This window comes from Panthera pardus, unplaced genomic scaffold (assembly GCF_024362965.1).
Source record: "Panthera pardus isolate Hobbes unplaced genomic scaffold, ASM2436296v1 HiC_scaffold_13, whole genome shotgun sequence".
In the NCBI taxonomy this organism is placed as follows: Eukaryota; Metazoa; Chordata; class Mammalia; order Carnivora; family Felidae; genus Panthera; species Panthera pardus.
Genome location: NW_026526688.1, coordinates 75,633,225 through 75,655,158, shown reverse-complemented (window position 1 = coordinate 75,655,158; position 21,934 = coordinate 75,633,225). Strand labels below are relative to the sequence as shown.

Here is a 21,934-nt window from a genome sequence, read left to right as displayed (position 1 = left end):
TTTTATGTATCTTCAAAATATATCCAGGATCCAACCACGTTGTATCATCCACATGGCTACCACCTTGGTCCAAGGGTGGTAACCTCCCTCTCATACTGACAGCAATGCTATGGCTTTTTAACTTGTCCCCTGCTTCCACTTCTGCCCTCACCTCCCATCCACTTCCCTACTTCCCAGCCCAACAGCTATTCTGGACAGAGCCAGATGGATGCTCTGAAGACATTGGTCCTATCATGTTACTACCCTGCTCCATGGTTGTCCTGTCTGGAGGGGAAAGCCTGAGTCATTACAGAATATAGTCTCCATGACCTCCCTGACTTCATCCACTGCTCTTCTGTTGCTCACTCTGCTCCAATCACATGCCAGGCATGTTTCCGCCTCAGGATCTTTGCACTTGTGGTTTTCTCTGCTTGGAAGGTTCTTCTAGATATTGGCATCCATCATCTTCATTTGCTTAGATGTCTCCTTCTTGGTAAAGCCTACCTTAATTCTATTTAGAATTGCACCCCCACCCCACCTTATTTTCCCCATTTGATTTTTCTCTATAGCACATAGCAGTTATCACCTTAAAAATATATAATTCATATATTTTGTTCACTGTGTGTGTACCACCCCCCACCCCCCAGAATAGAAGCTTCATTAAGTCAGGGCTTTAAAATCTGTTTTGTTCACAACTATATCCCTTAGTACCTAGAATGATGTTTCACACGTAGTAGGTGCTCAAAGATATTTGTGAATTGAACTTGCTCAATTTTTCTAGAAGTCTTGTGGCAGGTTTTGTGTGTACAGCTTTATATATTTGAAAGGTCATGTCTGATTGGAACAAGAAAAACATTTGTAAAACCGTATACACACCATCTGGAGGCTGTTCAGCAGCCTATACATGCAATGGGTCGTAAGCGGCAGCCAAATGTCCTGTGGATAGAAATCCACACCAAGAAAACCCGCTACATCCTGCAGTTCCTTCACAAATGAAGTGGTAGTTCCTTGGCTGAAGAAAGTGTCTATGTTGTATCTTTATCTAGGTTGTGTCTGGTGAGTGGAAAATGCAATTTCCCCTGCAATGTTCCTTCCTAACAAACCACTTTGGTTACCCTCAATGGCTTTAAAATAAAATAAAATAAATATAAAAGGTAGATATGCTGCCAGATCTCTCCAAGCCCATCTGTATGCTAGTTTATTTTTCATGAGGCTTGTTTCATTAGAAACTTGGACATAAGTGATGAAGGCTTATTGGATTGTTTTTGGTCGTGTATTGCAAATAGCTGGAGTGGGACAATAACTTTAGAGCCTTTCAAGGATATTATCCAACACTTTCACAGATCCTATTTACGTATATCAGTCCTATTGGCTAAAAAGCCATAATTATTCTCTTGACTTTTCTTTGTGAATTGATATTGCCATCGAAAATAACATCCCTGAAGACAGAGCAAGGTACTATTCATTTTTTCAAAAAGCTATCTTATTAGGTTTACCTGTTGTTAAGTATATTTCTTATTTAGCCTAGAAGTGCTATAGTGTGGCAAAATACTGTATCTTACATAATGCTTGTAATTTAAAAATGAAAACCACTAGATTATCTTTTCTTCTTTGCTTTGGTTTTGCTGGCTGTGTGATTTTTTTTTTTTGGCTCTATCTATAAACATATAAAATGAATAACAGTAAATGAATTACAGAGGTATAATTCCATTGAGGGTTCTGGAAACAGCTTTTAGCCTCAAGAGCCAATCTCTTATACTCTGTGTTGGATCAGAATTGCAAGACAGAATTATAGCTCTGTTACTCAAGGTTTGCTTGTTGTTAATTTTATGGAGGACATAAAAGCTAATGTAAAGCATCTGTCGCATCCTTGACCCCTTTAAGAAACCTGTATCCATGGAAGCTGAAATCAGGTAGGAGGAGGCGGCAGCCCTGAATCCTCACAGGGTATTTCAAGAAGAAGAAATGCCTGTCCCTTGAATATCTCTTTAAGTCAGTGTGGTGGTTAGGTTGTGATCAATTGCAGTCTATTCAGTGAACATGTATGTATTGAGCTCCTACTGCTGGCAAGTCCTGTTCTAGATGCTGGGGTTACAGCAGTGAACAAGTCAAACAAAAAACCCTCCTGCCCTCTTGGCTCTTATACTAGAACCAAAAAGTGGAATGTAAAATATGTTACATGTGACAACCCATTTCACACAAAATTGGTGAAGGAAAGATCGTTGATAGGAGATTGGCTTTCAGGGCTGGGAACAGTAAGAAAGACCTTACTGATGTCGTGGCATCTGAAGGAGGTCTGAGAGCAAGGCCCAATGAAGATCTCTGAGGGAAGAGCCTTCCGGGCAGAAAGGACAGCCTGTGCAAATGCCCTGAGACAGAGGCTTGGCAGAGGGAGCAGTGATGCTAGTGTGACCAAAGCTGAGTGCTGGAGGAAGGGGTGATGGGGGGAAGAGGTCCCAGGAGATTCAGAGGATGGTATCCTAGAGGGCTTTCTAGGTCAAGGGAAGGCCTTAGGATCCTCTGCATGGAATGAGAAGTCATTGGAAAGCGCTGAGCAGAGAAATGGTTACATTTCAAGAGGTTCCTTCTGGCTGCTTCACAGAAAATAGACAATTGGGAGACAAGGCTTTAAATAGGAGACCAGTTGGGAAGGCAACTGCAGAAATCCAGGCAGGGGATTAGAGTGTTCGGAGGAAGGTGGAGGTGGTGAAGTGTGGTCCCCTTTAAGTTACATCTTGTAAGTAAGGGCAATAGAATTTGCTGACGGACTGGATGTGGTATCACCCCACAGGCCTATTCCCCTGGAATTGGTGCAAGCTGCACAGCGATCTTTGAGATTCCTCTGCCCTCCTGCTTTAGGCTCAGATGGAGTCTCAGGACTGCATTATTGGTCATACTTGGGGTTTACTTCTTTGCTGGTTTTTGCTCTGGGCACATATGTGGCATTTGCTAGGGTACAAGAACACAAGTTTGCTGCCCTTCTATTTTCTGAAACTCAGCTTCTTGCCACCATTGCCGAGTTCTTGCTAAAGCTTGGAAGTTCTCCTGGATTCAAGAACAAGTGTCTCCGTCTTCCCCGCACCATCATCTCATCACGTCTGGCGTTCCTTCACCGGAGTCTCCAATTCTGAGACCCGATGTCTCTTTCCTTCAAACTCTGCTCCAGGCCTTAATTGCTTCATGTTAGATTGATGTTATAATTGTCATGTTGGCCTTTTTGTCTCCCCTTATGCAGAAAGCTAGCAGCTAGCAGCAACAATGATCCTCACCCAGCCTGTCTCCATCTTCCAATGGTTCCTTTCAGATTCCTGGCTCGGCTTCTAATGCCCTCATCCGCCATGTACATCATTTAGTGTACCCTCTGGTAAACACTCATTGTATCCTTTTCATCTTCAGCACGTATTTGTGTAATTTTGGATTCATGGTGGCAAGCCACTTGGAGAACTGAGAGTGAATAAAGCAAACGCAGGATCTGAACTGGGGAGAGGTTCCCCTTGTTTCTAGCATCTGCCCATGTCTGTGCAGCACCAGAGAATGGAACATCATAAGCTTCATTGTGCTAGTGAATACCACTGGGAGGGGTAATTCTTTACTCTCTGAATCTTCAGTTTTCTTCTTGGTGTAAATTAATTAAGTGGTGTGCTAATCATTTATGCAATTCACCAAATATTTCTGCTCTTCCAATGCACAAAAGAAGATTGTACTTCCTCTTTTTTTTCGGATGGAGCAATGTGACTAATTCTGGCCAATGACTTGAGAGTGGAAGTAATTCTTATCGTTTCTAAGCCAGTGCCTTCAACTGCCAGGAGAAGATTCTAGAGCCTTCTTTCCCTTGGGGATGATGACTGCAACTTCTTTTTTTTTTTTAGTGTTTATTTACTCTGAGAGAAAGAGAGAGAGGGGGAGTGAGAGCACACACACAAGCAGAGGAGGGGCAGAGAGAGAGGGAGACAGAGAATCCCAAGCAGGTTCTGCGCTGTCGGGGCAGAACCCGACATGGGGCTCATACTCATGAACCATGGGATCATGACCTGAGCCGAAATCAAGAGTCAGATGCTTAACTGACTGAGCCACCCAGGTGTCCTGATGACTGCAACTTCTAGGATGGTGGCCTGGGTTACTGGATGGCTCTGAGGCATAGACACTTGGCAACCTGGGATGGCTATGCAACATGAACAAGAAACCCTTATTTTGACCACTGAGATTTTAGATTTGTGTATCACTGCAGTGTAACAGTCTATTGTGCCAGACATATTTGGGTCATTTCCCTGTGAGAACTACTTGACAACAGGACCCCAGGCAAACAAAGGTGTGGATGGACATAAAGGACAAACCTAAGTTAGATGCCAGAATGGCCTATGCTGGTCATGGGGTTTCTAAGGATGATGGTTCTAGAGAGAAGAAAAGTGTTGCAGTTGGAGAAAAGCAGAAGGACCCTGGAGGCAACATGGAGAACTATCTAGGGTTTGTCTTAAGTTCGTACTGTGGTCTGCTATGGCTTCTCCATGGTGATAGAAGAAAAATATGCAGTGATCTCTGCCTAACACCTGGTCAATTGCTAGATGCCTCGCAGCTGGGGTCCCATTTGGTCAGGAGGGAAACTTCATTACACGTTATGACGGGAAGGCAAGGCCAGAGGTATGACTGCCTCTGTTCCATAACCTCCAGAGAGGATAGCTTCCGTGACCCATCTGCCCAGCTCTATCACATTTATTCGAATGAGTGGTCACATGTGGACAATGTCTGTGAGGAGGTGCTACAAGGTCAGGAGAATCCAACAAGGCCTGATGCTGTTGAAGTCCCTTAACATGTCAAATGGATGATTTCTAGCTTCCTGTAGATACCATTAGCTAAATTGCAATATCTGCCTCTAGTACTGCCTTTGCCAGGATCCTTGTCTCTTGCTTTGAACTTTGGGGGAGGGAGGGAGAAGTAGGTGCCCTCTGCTCCCCCCCTCCCCCCCGCCTTTTTTGTGAAGCCTGGCAAAGGAGCCTGCTGTTTGGAAAGTTGCTTTGTTTTTAATTAGCGGGAGGAGGCCTGTGAGAGCCTCTATCTTTCTGCCGGTGTTATGATTTTGTGACAGTGTGAAGTCAATCTTAGAGCAGTCACTGCTCTCCCGAGCTGTCAGTAACTCAGAGACTTTGACTCTGATTAAAACCCATGACTAAAAAAAATTACCATAATCCACTGACAGGCATGAAGAGAAAGCCGTAATAATACTGATAACAATGTGCCAGTTAAGAGGCTATTATATTTAGTGCCTTGCTTCAGCACAGAGAAATCTCCTCAGGGTTGCCATTGATATAACCAGTGCCTTGTTAATGGATGTGACCAGGTCTTTGCAGGGCTTGCCTCGCCTCAGACACTCACTGTGGATGCACCTGGGGGAGGAGGAGGTGAGAGGTACAGCAAGCAATTTGTTTGCTGGAGGTTATGCTGGTGGCAGGAATAGAAGCGACATGGTCTTTGCTCCAAACCAGCGTGTTTAAGAGACCAGCAGGAAATGGGGCTCTCAGGTTTCAGTCCAACAAGCCTGGTGAATTGCCTGAACCCCACGAAACACATCCCTTGCAGCCTCTCACCTCTGTGCCCTCAGAGGGCCATGTTGTCCCATTTGCCGCTGGAACCGTCCTTCTGTCCCCAGATCATCCAAGACATGTCTTTGCTACACACCCTGACCTGACTTTGGCCTCTGCCTAATATCACATACTCTGGTCTCATTTCCTTGGAGTCTTCGGAGGTGACTCCAGCTACTTGATAAGCTCATTTGAGCTCAGTTGTTAATGTTGCTAGTGGCTTAGGGTGTTGACTCTTCTAGCTCATCTATTTGTGTCTTAACAGGGACCTTTCAGCTCAAAGCAAAGGTGTTACTACTTAGAATTTAGGGCACACAACAAAAGGCTGGTGGGGGAGATGACACTTGGGAGTGTGAGTCTGTATGGGAGACACTTGAGAGCACACCAGGTAAGTAGCTATTTGTGCATTTGCATCCTGGGATTCCACCTCCCTCTAGTTCTTCAGAAACAGATAAAACGCCACCTCTTCCAGCCACCCTTCCTTTGCTGGGATCGTATGCATGGCTTGCTGGCCTTCTCTCTGTGACTTACTGTACACAAGCTCTTCACAATCTGAATATATTTGGGGGATACACAGAAACCTGTCATTTAAGCAATATAGGTAGTCACGCGTCATAGCTCTGCATGGTTAAAAAACAATAGTCACTCCATTATTTGGTTGGCAAGTCCCTTTGAGAAATGGTGTTGCTCTTTTGGAATAAAGAGTTTAAGTCTAATCTCACTGCTTACCAACTATAGGTACTAATTGAAGACTAAACTTTGCTTGTACTTAGCATGGAAAGGACAGTGGATGTGGTTGAGTCACATGTGCACACGCACACACGCACACAGAAACATACATACACAGAGCAGTCCCTAGTAGAGAGTTACTTTATGTTAGAAACAAAGGATTCTGGGGGCACCTGGGCGGCTCAGTCAATTGAGCGTGTGACTCTTGATTTCTGCTCAGGTCATGATCTCACGGTTTGTGAGTTCAAGCCCCATGTCAGGGTCTGTGCTGACAGCCCGGATCCTTCTTGGGAATTTCCCTCTCTCTCTCTGTCTCTCTCTCTCAAAAGTAAATAAACTTAAAAAAAAAAAAAAAACCCTAAAAACAAAGGACTCTGGCGTAGGTGGGAATCAGTGCAACATTTTTGGAGGGAAATCTGACAAGTATCAAAAGTCTTAAAAATGTGTATATTCTTGGACTCAGTGATTCTAAATCTAGGAATTTATCTAAGATATTAGAGATGCTCACAAAGAATTATGTATAAGGACATAGGAGGATATTAATCAGAGCACTTTTTTTTTTCTGATACAGGTGACCCTGCCATGACATGGGGAAGGGACAGGCCTGTTTGAGGGTAGAATAGACTGGAATGGAACCCAAAAAGGGCTCATGCTGACCCTAGGACCCTAGCCTGAATGTCCTGTCCCAGGAGCACTTGATGGGGAGTTGGGTGCTGCACTGCAGGGTGTTCAGGCTCAGAGGATCTAGGTGTGGAGAAAAAAAGAAGAGCTCTAAGCACTCTGGTGATCACACCTCCTTGGCCTCAGTCTCCTCCCCTGTAAAATGGAGGTGATGGTAATATTGACCTCACAGAGTTGTTGAGGGATCTAAGACTTAATAAATGAGCCTCCTGTTGGGTATCTTTTCCCTGGCCAATCCCTGAATGTCCTGTTCAAAATCCCCCAATAGGAGAATTCATTTATTCATTCATTCCATATGCATTTATTAATCTCTCCCTCTAGGTATCCCCAGAGTCAGAGCACTTTTAGTTGTAAAACAGTAGGAATAATTCACATGATAACAATGGAAGATTAATAAATGGCTGTAGTATTTATGAACTAAGAAACAAAAGTTAGCCATTAAAATCCCTATCTTAGGGGAATATTTAATGGCATGATGAAATGCTCACAATATCTTTTTTTGGTTAAAAAAGTAGATTGTAAGAGATAGTTTAAGTTTTGTAAAATATATATGATATAGGTATGGAAAAAAGACTACAAGGGCATATACCAAAATGTTAATAATATTTGTCTGAGTGCTTGTATGAGTGATTTTAAATTTCTTCTTTGTATTTCAAATTGTCAATGAGAATCATTACTTTTATAATCATAAAGGGGTTTGATTAAAGAAGATAAAACTCATTTGTTAAAAAATTTATCACGGAAAACCTACCAAGGTATTGTATGCCATATTGGAAGGCTTGGCAAACTATGGCGAGCCTAGCAAAAGTTGTTCCGGCAGCTTACAAGAAGAGTTCTGGGATGCCTGGGACGCCTGGGTGGCTCAGTCAGTTAAGCGTCCGACTTCAGCTCAGGTCACGATCTCGCAGTCCGTGAGTTCGAGCCCCGCGTGGGGCTCTGGGCTGATGGCTCAGAGCCTGGAGCCTGCTTCCGATTCTGTGTCTCCCTCTCTCTCTGCCCCTCCCCCGTTCATGCTCTGTGTCTCTCTGTCTCCAAAAAAAAAAAAAAAAAAAAAAAGTTACAAATCAGAAAAAAAAAAAAAAAAAGAAGAGTTCTGATTTTGTATTCCAGTAAAACTGGGTTGGAATCCTGGTTCTTCCACTTATTAGTGGAATACTATTTATTCTAAGCCTTAATGTTCACTTCTGGATAATGGGGCCAATAAATCCACCCTCTGGAGTTATCCCAAAGATTGACGAAGAACATTCAAAACTGATAGCTATTATTTTTAGTGGCACAGTGTTACAAGATGGTCCTTCCTAACCATCTCTGCCCCACTGCCTCATCCATCTTAGTCGTCTGTGAGAGTCACACAGTCCATGGGATTTGCCTATCCATTTAAGTTCACAGCTTATTGCTTTATTTTACAGGTTTTATTATTATTTTATTATTTATTATTATATAATAAAATTATTATTATTATTTTATTATTATTATTTATTATTATTATTTATTATTATTTTATTATTATTATTATTTAGGTATAGTGAGGCCAACAGCTTAGAAGATGACTGCCATTGAAAAGATGGCTTGTTATACTCACAGACCCCAAGAGGAGGGCCTGCCATGCTATGTGGGTGGGGGGCATATAGGGAGATACTAGGGTTAGTCAAGAGGCAGAAGGATCAGGGGAAAGCCTAGGCAAGAACCTTCACTGTGATTTCTGTGAAAGGCAAGGCAGGGTAAGCAGGCTTAGAATTGGCTACTTTGAATGATTTCAGTGGGCTCTCTAGTTGTCTGGTACCCAGAACTGGTAATTATAGCAGGTGGAGGGCAGCCTAGAGTGTGAGAACATGATAAGGAGGTAGTTGGGGTATGAGCTCTGGACTGGTTGGTTTGTGTATGAAAGATGTGGAGCCCTGTATCATTAGCTCTAGGAATTGGCTATCCCAGGGAGGGACAGTTTCTCCAGGGTCAGCAAGGCCCCAAGATGTCAAAGCACCGAAAATATAGAATAAAAATGCATGATTAATACAGTTATTGGCTGGAACAAATGAACAACTTTAGCTTTTATCAGCTTCATAAGGAAAAGGGTAAGATCCTTGGCATATGAGACAGCCCTTGCCAACCTCTGTTTTGCAGAATCATCTACTTTTTGGCTCTCTCTTGCTATGTAACAAACCATCCCACAAACTTAGTGGCCTAAAACAATAGCCACTTTATTTGGTCATGATTCTGCAATTAGGGCTGAGCCCAATGGAGTGGTTTTTTGTCAGCCTTGCCAATGGTCACTCCTGTAATTGTATTTAGCTGGCTATCACCTATGGGCTGGGTTCAGCTGGGATGCTGGCATGGCTGGTCTCTCTCTCTCTTTTTCTCTCTCTATTCCCGACTCTTTCTCTTCTTGAGGGTTCAGGGTCCTGCCTCTTCTAAATGTCTTCTCCAGCAGAGAAGATGGACCTTTTTTTTGGGGGTTGGGCGGGGAAGATGGACATCTTAGTAGTACCTCAGAGCTCCCAAGAAGGCAGAAGTAGAAGTTTCCATGACTCCTTAAGGCTTAGAACTGAAACAGGCACACCATCACTTCTGCCACATTTTTAAATGTTTACTTATTCATTTAGAGAGAGAGAGAGAGAGAGAGAGAGAGAGACAGGCAAAGGGAGAGAAGAGGGAGAATCCCAAGCAGGCTTCATGTCAGCACAGAGCCTGACACGGGACTCAGTCCCATGAACCACGAGATCATGACCTGAGCTGAAATCAAGAGTTGGGCACTTAACCAACTAAGTCACCCAGGCGCCTTTATGGAAGCAAATCGCAGGCGAGGCCCAAACTTAATGGGAGGGGAGTATACAAGCGCATGAATTCCAGGACATGTGTTTATCAGGAGGAGAGTCTCATTGGGGCCATCAGCATAATGAATTATCATGATAGACGAGGCAGGGCATTCATTTTAGCAATCCTTCTAGAGATTCTGAGACCCTTGGAGACACAGAGAACCTTAGAAGTCATCTAGCCCAAACCAGTGAGGAAAGTGTGATCCTGATGATGACTGACTGTAGAGGCTGTGTGAATGTTCTGGGCTTTCTCTTAAAACAGTGACAAGTTGAGAAACCATACTTGTTTCATAGAGAAAAAAGGTCTTGAAAAGGTAGAGACCAGTTTTCAATGAGCAGGCCTCAGAGAATGAAGGTATGCTATATTTTTAGACAAATTCTACTAGGTCACTACTGATCAAAGAGTCACTAGCATGACTTGATGAAAAGACTTTCTCCACCTCATTGTCCCTTAAATACTTATTCTAGCTTCTGTTTTTAGCCCTCTTCATATTCTTCCTAGCTCATCTTACACACTCCCGTGAATTCTTGTTATCACTTACATTCTGATTATTGTCCAATTTTTACGTATAAAGAGCACAATCTTTTTTTTTTTCTTTGAAGGCTGGAAACCTAATTTTATCAGCTCACTGAACATTTCCATGCAAATGCCCTGTGGTACCTCAAACTGAAGTGAGCTCATTATGTCCTCCACAAAATCTTCTTCTCTTGTGCTCCCAATCTTAATACCACACTTCTCTTAGTTCCTACCCTAAGTTGGGAACTTTGAAGTTACATTTGATGCCTCCTCCTCGTTTCCCAAGCTCAAACACTAAAATTCCAGTGATTATAGCTCTAAAACATAAAAACACACAAAACAAAACACACACACACATACACACACACCCACACCTGTCTGTTTTTCCCTAGTCCAGGAAGACACCATCTTTTGCTTGGTCTTCCTCTTAGTTAGCCTAGGCTTCTGTAACTGTAAACTTAAATAACAGACATTGATTTCTCATAGTTCTAGAGGGTGGAAAGTCCAAGATCATGGTGACAGCGAATTTGGTTCTTGGTGAGGGCCTTCCTCCTGGCTTGTGGACGGTCACCTTCTTGCCGTGCTCTCACCTGGTGGGGAGAGAGCGAGAGAGAGAGAAAGAGAGAGGGAACTCTGATATCTCTTCCTCTTTTTATAAGGATACTAATCTCATCATCAGGGCTCTACTCTCATCTAAACTTAATCATCTCCCAAAGGTGCCACCTCCTAATACCCCCACATTGGTGTTTAGGGATTCAATATATGAATTTGGAGGCGACACAAACATTCAGTCAATACAGGCTTTTATGACAATGTCTAATTGGTCTCCCTCACTTTCAGTCTTTCTACGCAGCTTTCAGATTTGTCTTCCTAAGATACATTAAGGGCACATCACTCCCTTGTGTAAAACTTTTCACCAAGTCCCCATGTTATTTAGCCGTGGCATTTGCATCAGATTCATCTCTAATTACTCCTTCTGTTTTCCCACCCTCTCTCCTTTGCTCCCCTTGCTAACACTCTTTCCTCTGGCCCCATATTCTTGGCAAGGCAAAAACTGCTCATTCTTTCTGGCCCAGCTGAAATATAATGGCTTTTATGAAGTCACCTCTCCAGGCTGAATTAATCATTTCCTTGTCTGGGGTTTATAGATCAGTTGTTCTTAACTCCTATAGCATATTTGAATCACTTGGTATATCAGTCTTCCCCAGAGAATCAGAACCAAAATATGTATAATATTATATAACACACACACACACACACACACACACACACACACACACACAATTAGGAATTGACTTACATGGTTATGGAGGCTGATAAATCCCAAGATCTGCAGTCAGCAAGCTGGAGACCCAAGAGGGCCCATGGTGTAGCCCATTTTGAAGACCAGAGACTGGAGATGCAGAAAGGGCCAATGTTTCAGTTCAAGTTTAAAAGTAGGGAAAAAAGGATGTCCTGGCATGAAGGCAGTGAGACAGAAAAAATTTCTTCTTAATTGAGGAAGGGTCAGACTTTTTTGTTCTATTCAGGCCTTGAGTTGCTTGGATGAGACCCACCCTCACAAAAATGCCCAGCATATTGCTTGACCAAATATCTAGGTGCCCTGTGGCCCAGTCAAGTTGACACATGAAATTTACCATCACACCTGGGGAACTGTTACAATATACTAACACTGCTGCACCTCGTTCCAGAGGTTCTGGTTTTATTGGTCAGGGGTAGAATCTGGGCATCAATATATTTTAAACTTTCTCCTGCAGGCTATGGGGCGAAAACCAAGTAAATTACTCATATGTATGCCTCCTCTAATAGACTGTAGGATCCTCAATAGCAGGGACTGGCCTTACCCATAGTTACCTCGCCACCTGCCTGCATGTTATCTAACATCAGATGCTGAATTAATGCAAAATGCTTAACTGAACCAGGCTTGAGCATAACTACTATGGGTTGAATTATGTCCCCCACCCCCCCAAAGATATGTTGAAGTCTTAATCCCCAGTACCTCAGAATGTGACCTTATTTGGTTTTAGGGTTGCTGTAGGTACTGGAGTAGGGTGGGCTTCTAATCTAATACAACTGGTATTCTTGAAGGGAAGAGACACAGAGACAGACACACAGGGAAAATACTATGTGAAGACAGAGGCAAAGGTTGGAGTGATGCAGCTGTAAGCCAAGGGACGCTGGAGTTTGCCAGAAAGCCAGCAGAGAGAAGCCAGCAGGAGGCAAGGAAGAATTGCCCTACAGGTTTGAGGAAGCATGGTTCCGTCGACACCTTGACTTCTGACTTCTTCCTTACAAAGCTTTGAGACAATACATTTCTGTTTTAAGTCACCAAGTTTGTGGTACCTTATGATGGAAGATCCAGGAAACCGATACAATAACCAGTTAATGGAAAGATACATTAGGAGAATGGTCTCCTAAATTTATGGGACAGTAGAGTGGGGTAAACAAGAATCAGTCTTTCTTTCAGTGTGGTTGAGGAAGGAGTATTTTGAGAATTGCTTTCTTTTTCTTTCAAGCTTTAAGATTTGAGATCCTCCAAATTTAAGTGATCTTGTGAAATATAATTGAGTCTCCTGAATTGAACAGCCTTCCAGAAAGAATCATCTGAGCTGGCAACCGGTCTCATTTCACAAGCCACACCATAGATCCATTAGAAATTAATAAGCAAGCACCCTACCTGCCTTATCAATTTATCCTTTTCCTCTTAAAGCTTGGTCAGTTCAGGATTTCATTCATCAGATGACATTTCTGGATCTGCAAAACTCAGGATGAGGCAGTGGGCTTGGGTGCCCCCATCAAGGTCATTGAGAGGCACTGCCTGCTCAGCCATCTGCCCCTCACTCTTTGACGTCTCTTCAAATTAAACACCATACCCTGTGGTAAAATTGTTCTTGCTCTATAAATAGCTGACTTGGCTTGAGTCGCGCTGAAAATGTTAACCAGAGAAAGGGTGTCAGAAAGAAGAAAAAGGAAAGGCCAAAGACTCAAGGGTAAATTTCTTGGTCAGATGAATTTGTCTCTGAGGAATCCCCAGAACTCTCTGTGTGAAGGAGGCACCCTGGGCCTCTCCCTCACGTCTCTTGTCTCCCCTGACTTCCCGTTCTGAGAGCTTACCCACCCAAGTGAACATTCCCTTTTTCCTTGACCAATTTTTTCATGCTTGAGTTTACTTTGGATCAGGAAATTGCTATGAGGTTACTTTAAGAAAAGTACACACTTTCTGTGGCCTCATGGCACACTTCTAATTTCAATCACATCATTACCGAATTAAAATGGAAACTGTCCACAGGCAACACATTGTTACTGATGCTTTCTTCAGCCACATCATTATAATATCATAATATAATTTTATGACTAGTTGGCCTACGGTTTTATAGGGCTGCTACAAACCTCACATCTGCTCCCAAAGAAGGGCCCTGAGAGCTTCCTAACTTCTCTCTCCTGTCCTCTATACTATTTTCTCTAACTTCTCTGTCCCAGCCCTGTCGGGTGTGCTTTTCTCCTGTGGCTGCCCCACTCGAGGAAGCTCCTCCTGGTTGTTACCACTAGAGTCAGTCAGTTCCCAGCAAAGCTTCTTGGGCTATTAAAAAAAAAATTTTGGCCTTTGCTCATTCTCTGTTGTACCCACTACTCATTCTTCCTGCTCCTTCACTCCACACACTCACTTCCTGTTTGTATTGCACCCCCTCCCCACCCAAGCCCTCATTTTTGGCTACATGCCAGCTTTTACATCCAGTTCCTTCCTTGTGCCTTATGGTGTAAAGACAGAGCAGTGAGGCTGTGTCCAGTGACAGGGGTTCTCAGCTCCACTGAGAAGCTTGCATTCTGGTTCCTGACCCTTCCATCCCTGAAAAAGTCCCATCTTGAAGCCCCTCATCATGGTGGGCTGTGGCTTTCCCTCAGTGGTTCCTCTCCCAGTCAGGTGCAAAATACAGAAGACCTGGGAGTAGAGGTCTTCCTGGACTCAGCTCTCTCAGAAGCTGGGTTTTGCCTCTGTTCCTTTCAATAGAGGATTAGGTCTCCAGAATCTGCAATGATTTTGAGGTTAATTTTGGTGTCTGCATAATATGCTTTTTTTTTTTTTTTTACATTGTTTGCAGCTTTCTGGGGGGTTAGAAAAGCAGGGTAGAAAGGCCAGCACCCTTGAAATGCACTGGATGGTTTGGGTGGTTCTCGCTATAACCCGGGCCACCCCACCTCAGGTCCCTTTTTTTTTTTTTTTTTTAATGTTTATTTATTTAGTGTTGAGAGAAAGACAGAGAGCAGGGGAGCGGCAGAGAGAGAGTGGGGACAGAGAATCTGAAGCAGGCTCTGTGCTGACAGCAGAGAGTCCGATGCGGGGCTCAAATCCACGAACCGTGAGATAATAACCTGAGCTGAAATCAAGAGCTGGACACTTAACCAACTGAGCCACCCAGGGGTCCCTGGAATCTCTTTTTAATTCAATCCCCAGGTGGTCGAGCATAGGGGTGTGCTCTAGCTGAGGGGTGTTATGTTCATGCGTGCAGTCACCTGGGACAGTGCCCCAGCCGGCCCAGTGCTCCTGGTGCTGTTGAGGGAACACCCTCAAGAATGTTAGCAGGCTTAGTGCATTTAGAGGTTATCAATGTGTCAGTACAGCAACCTTTTTATGGGGATTGTTTAATTAACGTTAATCGCTCTTGGCCTATTGTGTGACTCGGACAGGATTTACGGAAAATCACCACAATCTAAAACCCTGTAAAAGAGTCATTGCTTTTAGAGGCCTTGTAACTCATGCCTGGAGACACCTTCTGATCTTTGATGTATCACTCTGATGCATAAATACTGCCCGCATTTGCATAAACCTCAGAGGTGGCCAGGCACTCCATTTTTAGGGGGTCAGGTACACCCAGGTGAAGAGCAATGCGCCCTGTGCGTTATGATCCGGGTAGCAGTGGGTGAGAATTTGCTTTCTAAAGAGAAAAGATTTATCCAGTTTTAGTACCCAGTTCTGTGCTTTCATGGATTACATAAATTCTGTTGTCACCGTCAGCCCAGTGGATGTATGAAGTTGTTTCTACATCACTAGGACACCCCACCCCTCCTCCTTGTAGTATCCCACAGGTCAGGGAGAGGGAGAGGCAGGCTTGAGATAAAAGTAGAGACAAGTGATGGCTCGTGAGGAGCTGCGGCCCAATCAGAGGAGAGCCCGCAGGGCCTTTCTGAGGACAGGAACCTGTGTAGACACCACTACTAGGTTAGAAGGGAAAGGGAATCACTGGGCTGAGGACCAGCCTCTCTGTGCCCACCCCATGGCTAAGATCACAACCATTTGAGCAAAAGAACAGGTTTGTCTTCTTAATATTAATCTTTGGCTTCCTTGCCCTCTGCCCTCTGTTCCCCATCCCCGCCCCCCCCACCCTGCCCCGCCCTTTATCTTAATCTCTGTTGTTATTTGAAAAGGGTTTTTTTGGAGTCATTCACCCTCTGCTTCAATTATCATCAACAGTAATGTATCTCCCGTATTTATTACCCTCCCGAGAGGAGTTGGGCCTCTGAAACTTTTACCCTTCACACTTTCAAAAATCATTCCTCACATTTGTTTTTTCCCTAAGAGAAGAAAGTCTTTCAACTTCGAAAACAGTTTCGTTCGTGGTCCTGAAATTTTCTGTACCCCATGCATTCCACCCCCTCCTCTTTTTCTTTCTTATTTTTTTCTTTCTTTTTTTTTTTTTGAAATTTATTGTCAAATTGGTTTCCATACAACACCCAGTGCTCATCCCAAAAGGTGCCCTCCTCAATACCCATCACCCACCCCCCCCCCCCACCCCCCATCAGCCGTCAGTTTGTTCTCAGTTTTTAAGAGTCTCTTATGCTTTGGCTCTCTTCCACTCTAACCCCCCCCCCCCTTTTTTTTTCCCTTTCCCTTCCCCATGGGTTTCTGTTAAGTTTCTCAGGATCCACCTAAGAGTGAAAACATGGTATCTGTCTTTCTCTGTATGGCTTATTTCACTTAGCATCACACTCTCCAGCTCCATCCACGTTGCTACAAAGGGCCATATTTCATTCTTTCTCATTGCCACGTAGTACTCCATTGTGTATATAAACCACAATTTCTTTATCCATTCATCAGTTGATGGACATTTAAGCTCTTTGCACAATTTGGCTATTGTTGAGAGTGCTGCTATAAACATTGGGGTACAAGTGCCCCTATGCATCAGCACTCCTGTATCCCTTGGGTAAATTCCTAGCAGTGCTACTGCTGGGTCATAGGGTAGGTCTATTTTTAATTTTTTGAGGAACCTCCACACTGTTTTCCAGAGTGGCTGCACCAATTTGCATTCCTACCAACAGTGCAAGAGGGTTCCCGTTTCTCCACATCCTCGCCAGCATCTATAGTCTCTTAATTTGTTCATTTTGGCCACTCTGACTGGTGTGAGGTGATATCTGAGTGTGGTTTTGATTTGTATTTCCCTGATGAGGAGCGACATTGAGCACCTTTTCATGTGCCTGTTGGCCATCTTCCACCCCCTCCTCAAACACAGAACATCGATGGCTTGCTCAAGACAAGACCAAATCCTACTCATCTTCCCTGAGTTGGCCTTGTTTTGGTTTATCTTTACATTTGCTATTTCTTCCAATCTCGTTACACTCCTGTGATACTGTAAATAGGGAAAATACTGAAATGCCTATTTCACAGATGAAGAAACCAAGGTCAGGGAGCCTTTTTCTGGAAGCATAGCTGAGCCAGGGAGAAGACCTCTGGCTCCCTGTCCAGAGCAATCATGGCCACCCAGGACTGCCTCTTCATGGTGGTCTGGGTCCTCTGCAGGCTCTAGCTGCCAGGCACTCTGGTGGCAGCAGCACTGTGCCACGGGCCAGCCAAGTCCTCTCTGCTGTGTGATGGGGCCACCATTGGCCTACCCATGGAGGGCCAAAGTCAAGAACCCCATTGAGCATAACACAGCATTTGAACTTGGTTCTGCCAACCTATTGCGGGCACAGGCCACATTTGTCAGCACCTAGGTATTACCTAACAGTGCTGGAGTCTCCACAAATCCACCCAAATTCTTCCCAATTGGCTCATGGCACAAAGGCTCTGCTTCTCTCCAAGGTGTCTTAGGCTCTATAGTAATTGGTCTGGGAGAGATGACCCATTTTTCTTTAAAAAAATTTTTTTTAATGTTCATTTATTATTGAGAGACAGAGAGAGACAGAACATGAGCATGGGAGGGGCAGAGAGAGGGAGACACAGAATCTGAAACAGGCTCCAGGCTCCGAGCTGTCAGCACAGAGCCTGACACGGGGCTCGAACTCACAAACCGTGAGATCATGACCTGAGCTGAAATCGGATGCTCAACCGACTGAGCCACCCAGGCGCCCCGAGATGACCCATTTTTCTATACTGGGCAGCATGTGCTATCTGTGGGTTCTTTCACTCAAGTGATTCAAATTCTCTTAAATCTAGTTTCATTATCTTTGTCATTTGTTCTGTATCCCAGCTTTGCATTGTCTGCTAATCAGGAGATCTGAATTTCTGTCATTTTGCTCCTTCCAATCTGTAGATGAATTGATGGAGAATCAGTGGTGCCCAGAAAATGCTTCATTCACTCCCTCCCTCCCTCACTTTTTATTGCACACTTACCTTGTCTGAAGCCCAGTACTGGGCACTGGGTGACATAAAACTGGCCAAGGCTAGATGATTCCTGCCAGTGAACTCATCCCCCAGTGAAACAGAACAAAATGGACAAGAAGTGGGTTGCATTGAGCATGAAGTCCTTTCCATATCCCACTGGAATCAAAGCCCCACAGCAGGGATGATCATTAGTGTCTTTTGCCCATAGATCCCCAGCACCTAGAAGAGTGTCTGGCATGCATTAGTGCTAAGTATTGAACTGAATTTCAGTTTGCATGATTGGCCCTGTTTCCCCATCCTCCCTTCTTCTTACCCTTGCCATGTGACTAGGTAACTCCCTGGAAAGAAGAGAGCATCTCCCTGCTGCTTTACTTTGGGGTGGGCCATGTGACTTTCTTTGACCTGTGGCCTATAGTGGAAGTCAGTGGAAATCACCTTAGTTGCAAGAGGCTCCTAAGAGCTGATGCACATTTCCACTCTCTTTTGGCCTCTGTCACTGCCACAAGAAGAGCAGTCTTGGCTAGCTCACCGGCCTAAGGAAAGTGAGAGGCTGTGGTAGAGATCCAAGCTGCAGACTTGCAGTGTATAGCAGACTGCTCTAGCCTTGCCTCGCCTAAGGTGGCTTGTTCACCCCACCCAAAGATGCCTGAGTGAGACCAGTCAAGATGGGCAGAAGTGCTCCAGTGAGCCCAGCCCACCTACAGATGTGTAAACTGCGGTGTTATTTTCAGCCAAAGAGATTTGGGAAGGTTTGTTATGCAGTGTGCTGTGAAAATAACGAAGTGAAACCCTCTCCTTGGGCTACCTGATTTCTTTCAGGGTCTTGACCCTTAAGGACTTATTTACCCTCGTGGTTATTTCAAGACCAGGGGTTGGCAAACTTGTCCGTAAAGGCTCAGATGGTAACTGCTCTAGGCTTTGCAGGCCCACATAGGGTTTCTGTGGCATACTCTCTTCCCTCCCCCTTTCCTTCCTTCACACCTTCCCTCCCTTTTTCTCTCCCTCCCTCTTTCCTTCCCCCCTCCCTTCCTTCCTTCATTCCTCCCTTCCATCCTTCCATCCCTCCTTCCTTCCCATGCATATTTTATAAGAGGTCCTCTAGCTGATGAAAAGAGCTCTGAGCATCACTGAATGTCCGTTCAGTTCGATTAGAGATTGGAAGGAGCAGAATGACAGAAATTCAGATCTCCAGATTAGCAGATGATGCAAAGCTGGGATGGGAAACAAATGACAAGAGACAGTGAAATTGGATTTCGGAGAATGTGAATTTGAATCATCTGGGCCTGGACCTTCATTTGTACTCTTGCTCTGGGCCCCTGTCTTTAATTTGGAGAATATGAAGTACTGACTTCAGGATCCCTCTAGTGATTCCTTTCAGCATTTTTAAAAGTTTAAAGATTAACTTATTATTTTAAACATAGGTTCATTTAAATGGCACAAAAGCCAAAAGGTCCAAAATGGTATAGAGTAAAAATTAAGTCGCCTGCTCACTCTTGTACCCCTTTGTCCTTTTCCCAATTCTCCCTATGGAAGTAAGTACTGTTCTTTGCATGGAGATTATATGTACACTATACACTATACACTATATATATACTATATATATACACTATATATATATATATATATATATATATATATACACATTATATATATACACTCTATATATAATATATATACACTTTTTTTTTTCCTTTTGAAACACAAATGTGAGCCTACTCTATATATGTGTGCCTTGGGGAGCATTCAATATCAGTACTTCTAAAGCCACACTCTTCTTTTTAATGAATGTATAGCAAAATTGAAAGAATTTGGGCTTGTATTATGGAAGATATGGCAAAGCTGGAACTTCAATATTATATGCTATTTAGTGAAAAGTTCTTAAAAAATGCATCCCCAATTCATTTAAGTAAGAGTCAGCAAAGTATGGCTTGCTGGTTAAATATGGCTGATAACTATTTTTATATTACCCATGAGCTAAGAATGGCATTTGCATCTTGAAAAACAATCAAAAGAAAAATAATATTTCATGTCACATGAAAATTATATGAAATTCCAATTTTAGTGTTTATAAATAAAGTTTTATTTGAATATACCTCCCTTTAGTCATTTATGTGTTGTTTGTGGCTGCTTTTGTACTACAGTGGCAGATTTGAGAGGTAAAGCCTAAAGTATTTATTCTGGATTTTTACATAAAAAATTTGTATCGTATCTGGATTTTTATGGAAAAAATTTGCTGCCCCTTGGCCTAATCATACAGTTTAACACTTCGATCATTTAAACTTTGGGACAGGAGTATATGATCAATACTCATCAATATGATCAATGAGGGGATTCCCCAAAGCATTTCATTGGGAGGAACTCTGGAACCTTCTGACTGGGCTAAACCTACTGTAACTCTAAATCAGAAAGAAAACAGATTCTTTTATCTTATTTGAAATCCAAAAGCCAAGATGCATTAATTATCAAGTTATTTAAAATTTCAATCAAAATCAGACTTGCTAATGGATTAGAGTAAAGAAGTTCCTAACCTCTCTTGTAAGCATGCTCTTAATTTAGAAATCAGCTGCACATTAGCAAATAAAATATGAAAGGGAGTTCGTACTAAAGGGAACTGACTTTTTGGTTCTTTTCATTCTCGGAGATGAATCAGAGAGGGCAGCAATTGGCCTTTTTCAGGTCTGGAGCTGAGTCAAATTTTTCAGAGATAGTGAATCCTTACTTCTGTATTATTTAGGGATGTATCACAGTTAACAGTGGATTTGCTCCTAACATTTAAAAATGAAAACGATGTATATATAAGAAATGGCGTTTCCCCCTTTTTTTGAAATAGCAACAGTAGTAATATATATATTTACAGATATTTGCATCCAAGGGTCTCAAAGTGATCTCTCAACCGAAATATCAGAATCTTTTAGAAAGCCAAAGGAAAAGCAAGAATCATGTCTGTCATGAGGTAATTAATGTTTCAGATCACATATCTATTCTAACAATAGTGAAGAAGCAGTAAATTAAGAAGAAAAATGTAACCGACAAGTAATACAACTTGAAAAGAAAAATTTCTGACCAGCAACACTTGTCTTTGACTAGCCTCAGAATTGGATATAGGAGTGGCAGATGAAAATTGGGAACAGTATGGATTATAGATAAGGGAGGAAAAAGAGTAGTCCCCATCTGGAAAGCTGTCCATCTGTGAACTTAAGAGCTGTCACCTATGAATCATTTCATCCAACCCGGAGTGATCAATATGTGATGTTATGCGAGGTTCTGGAGGAGTGGGCAATGTAAGTGTCCTTGCCCTTCTAAAGGAAGGGCAGTGGAGGTACAGAGAGATTCCTTTACCTGAGTTAGTGCTCAAAACTGAAACCATCACCAGACATTTCAAAACAGTTAACCAGCAGTTCAGTTTTCTTCCTCAATCACGAATCGATAGCCTCTTCTATTCAAAGCATCGAGGCAGGCAGAGTGGAACACAGAGATCCATAAAACAAGGCTCTCACCTACCTGGGACCTATAATTTTGCAGAAACATAGACTCCAAGCCACCAGAACATTCTTGGTAATATCATCTGCAATGCTGGCTGAATGATCCTAAGAAAGACTTATGGAAGTGGCACCTGGCTGGCTCAGTCAGTGGAGCATGTGACTTTTGATCTAGGATTGTGAGTTTGAGCCCCATGTTGGGTGTAGAGATTACTTAAAAACAAAAAAGTCTTAAAAAAAAAAAGAGTGTGGATGTTAAACACATGAGAACTTACTTTAACATTTTATTTTCAGTAAATGAAAGAGAAGTGTTTCTAATTGGGGGTCAAATGCAAAATTCAGAGCAGGGCATATGGGTCTGGTTCTAAGTGGTTAGGAGGTAAGACTGTCTTGTGTTCCCAGAACCAGAGGAAACACTATTAGAAAACCCACTGCATTCAAAGGAGCCTCTTTTCAAGGTGGATCAGGAGGATGTACTGATGGTTACAGTATGACATGTAATTTTTTTACAGATTGATTTCTTTTTAAAATCTTTGATTTAATTGGAATTTATTTTGGTGAAT

The 21,934-nt window shown here is 43.1% G+C and overlaps 1 long non-coding RNA gene across 2 annotated transcripts; it reads right to left on the bottom strand.

Moving 5' to 3' along the window:
• Nucleotides 1-10,341: 10,341 nt before the first annotated feature.
• LOC109262530 (uncharacterized) lies at nucleotides 10,342-13,136 on the bottom strand. Of its 2 annotated transcripts, none has more exons than XR_002077812.2 (3): nucleotides 12,973-13,136; nucleotides 11,596-11,750; nucleotides 10,342-10,885 (listed from the first exon to the last, which is right to left on the bottom strand). It is a non-coding gene; the product is annotated as an uncharacterized LOC109262530 (long non-coding RNA). The 2 variants fall into 2 exon arrangements; XR_002077813.2 differs by having other exon boundaries at nucleotides 11,596-11,688.
• Nucleotides 13,137-21,934: the final 8,798 nt, after the last annotated feature.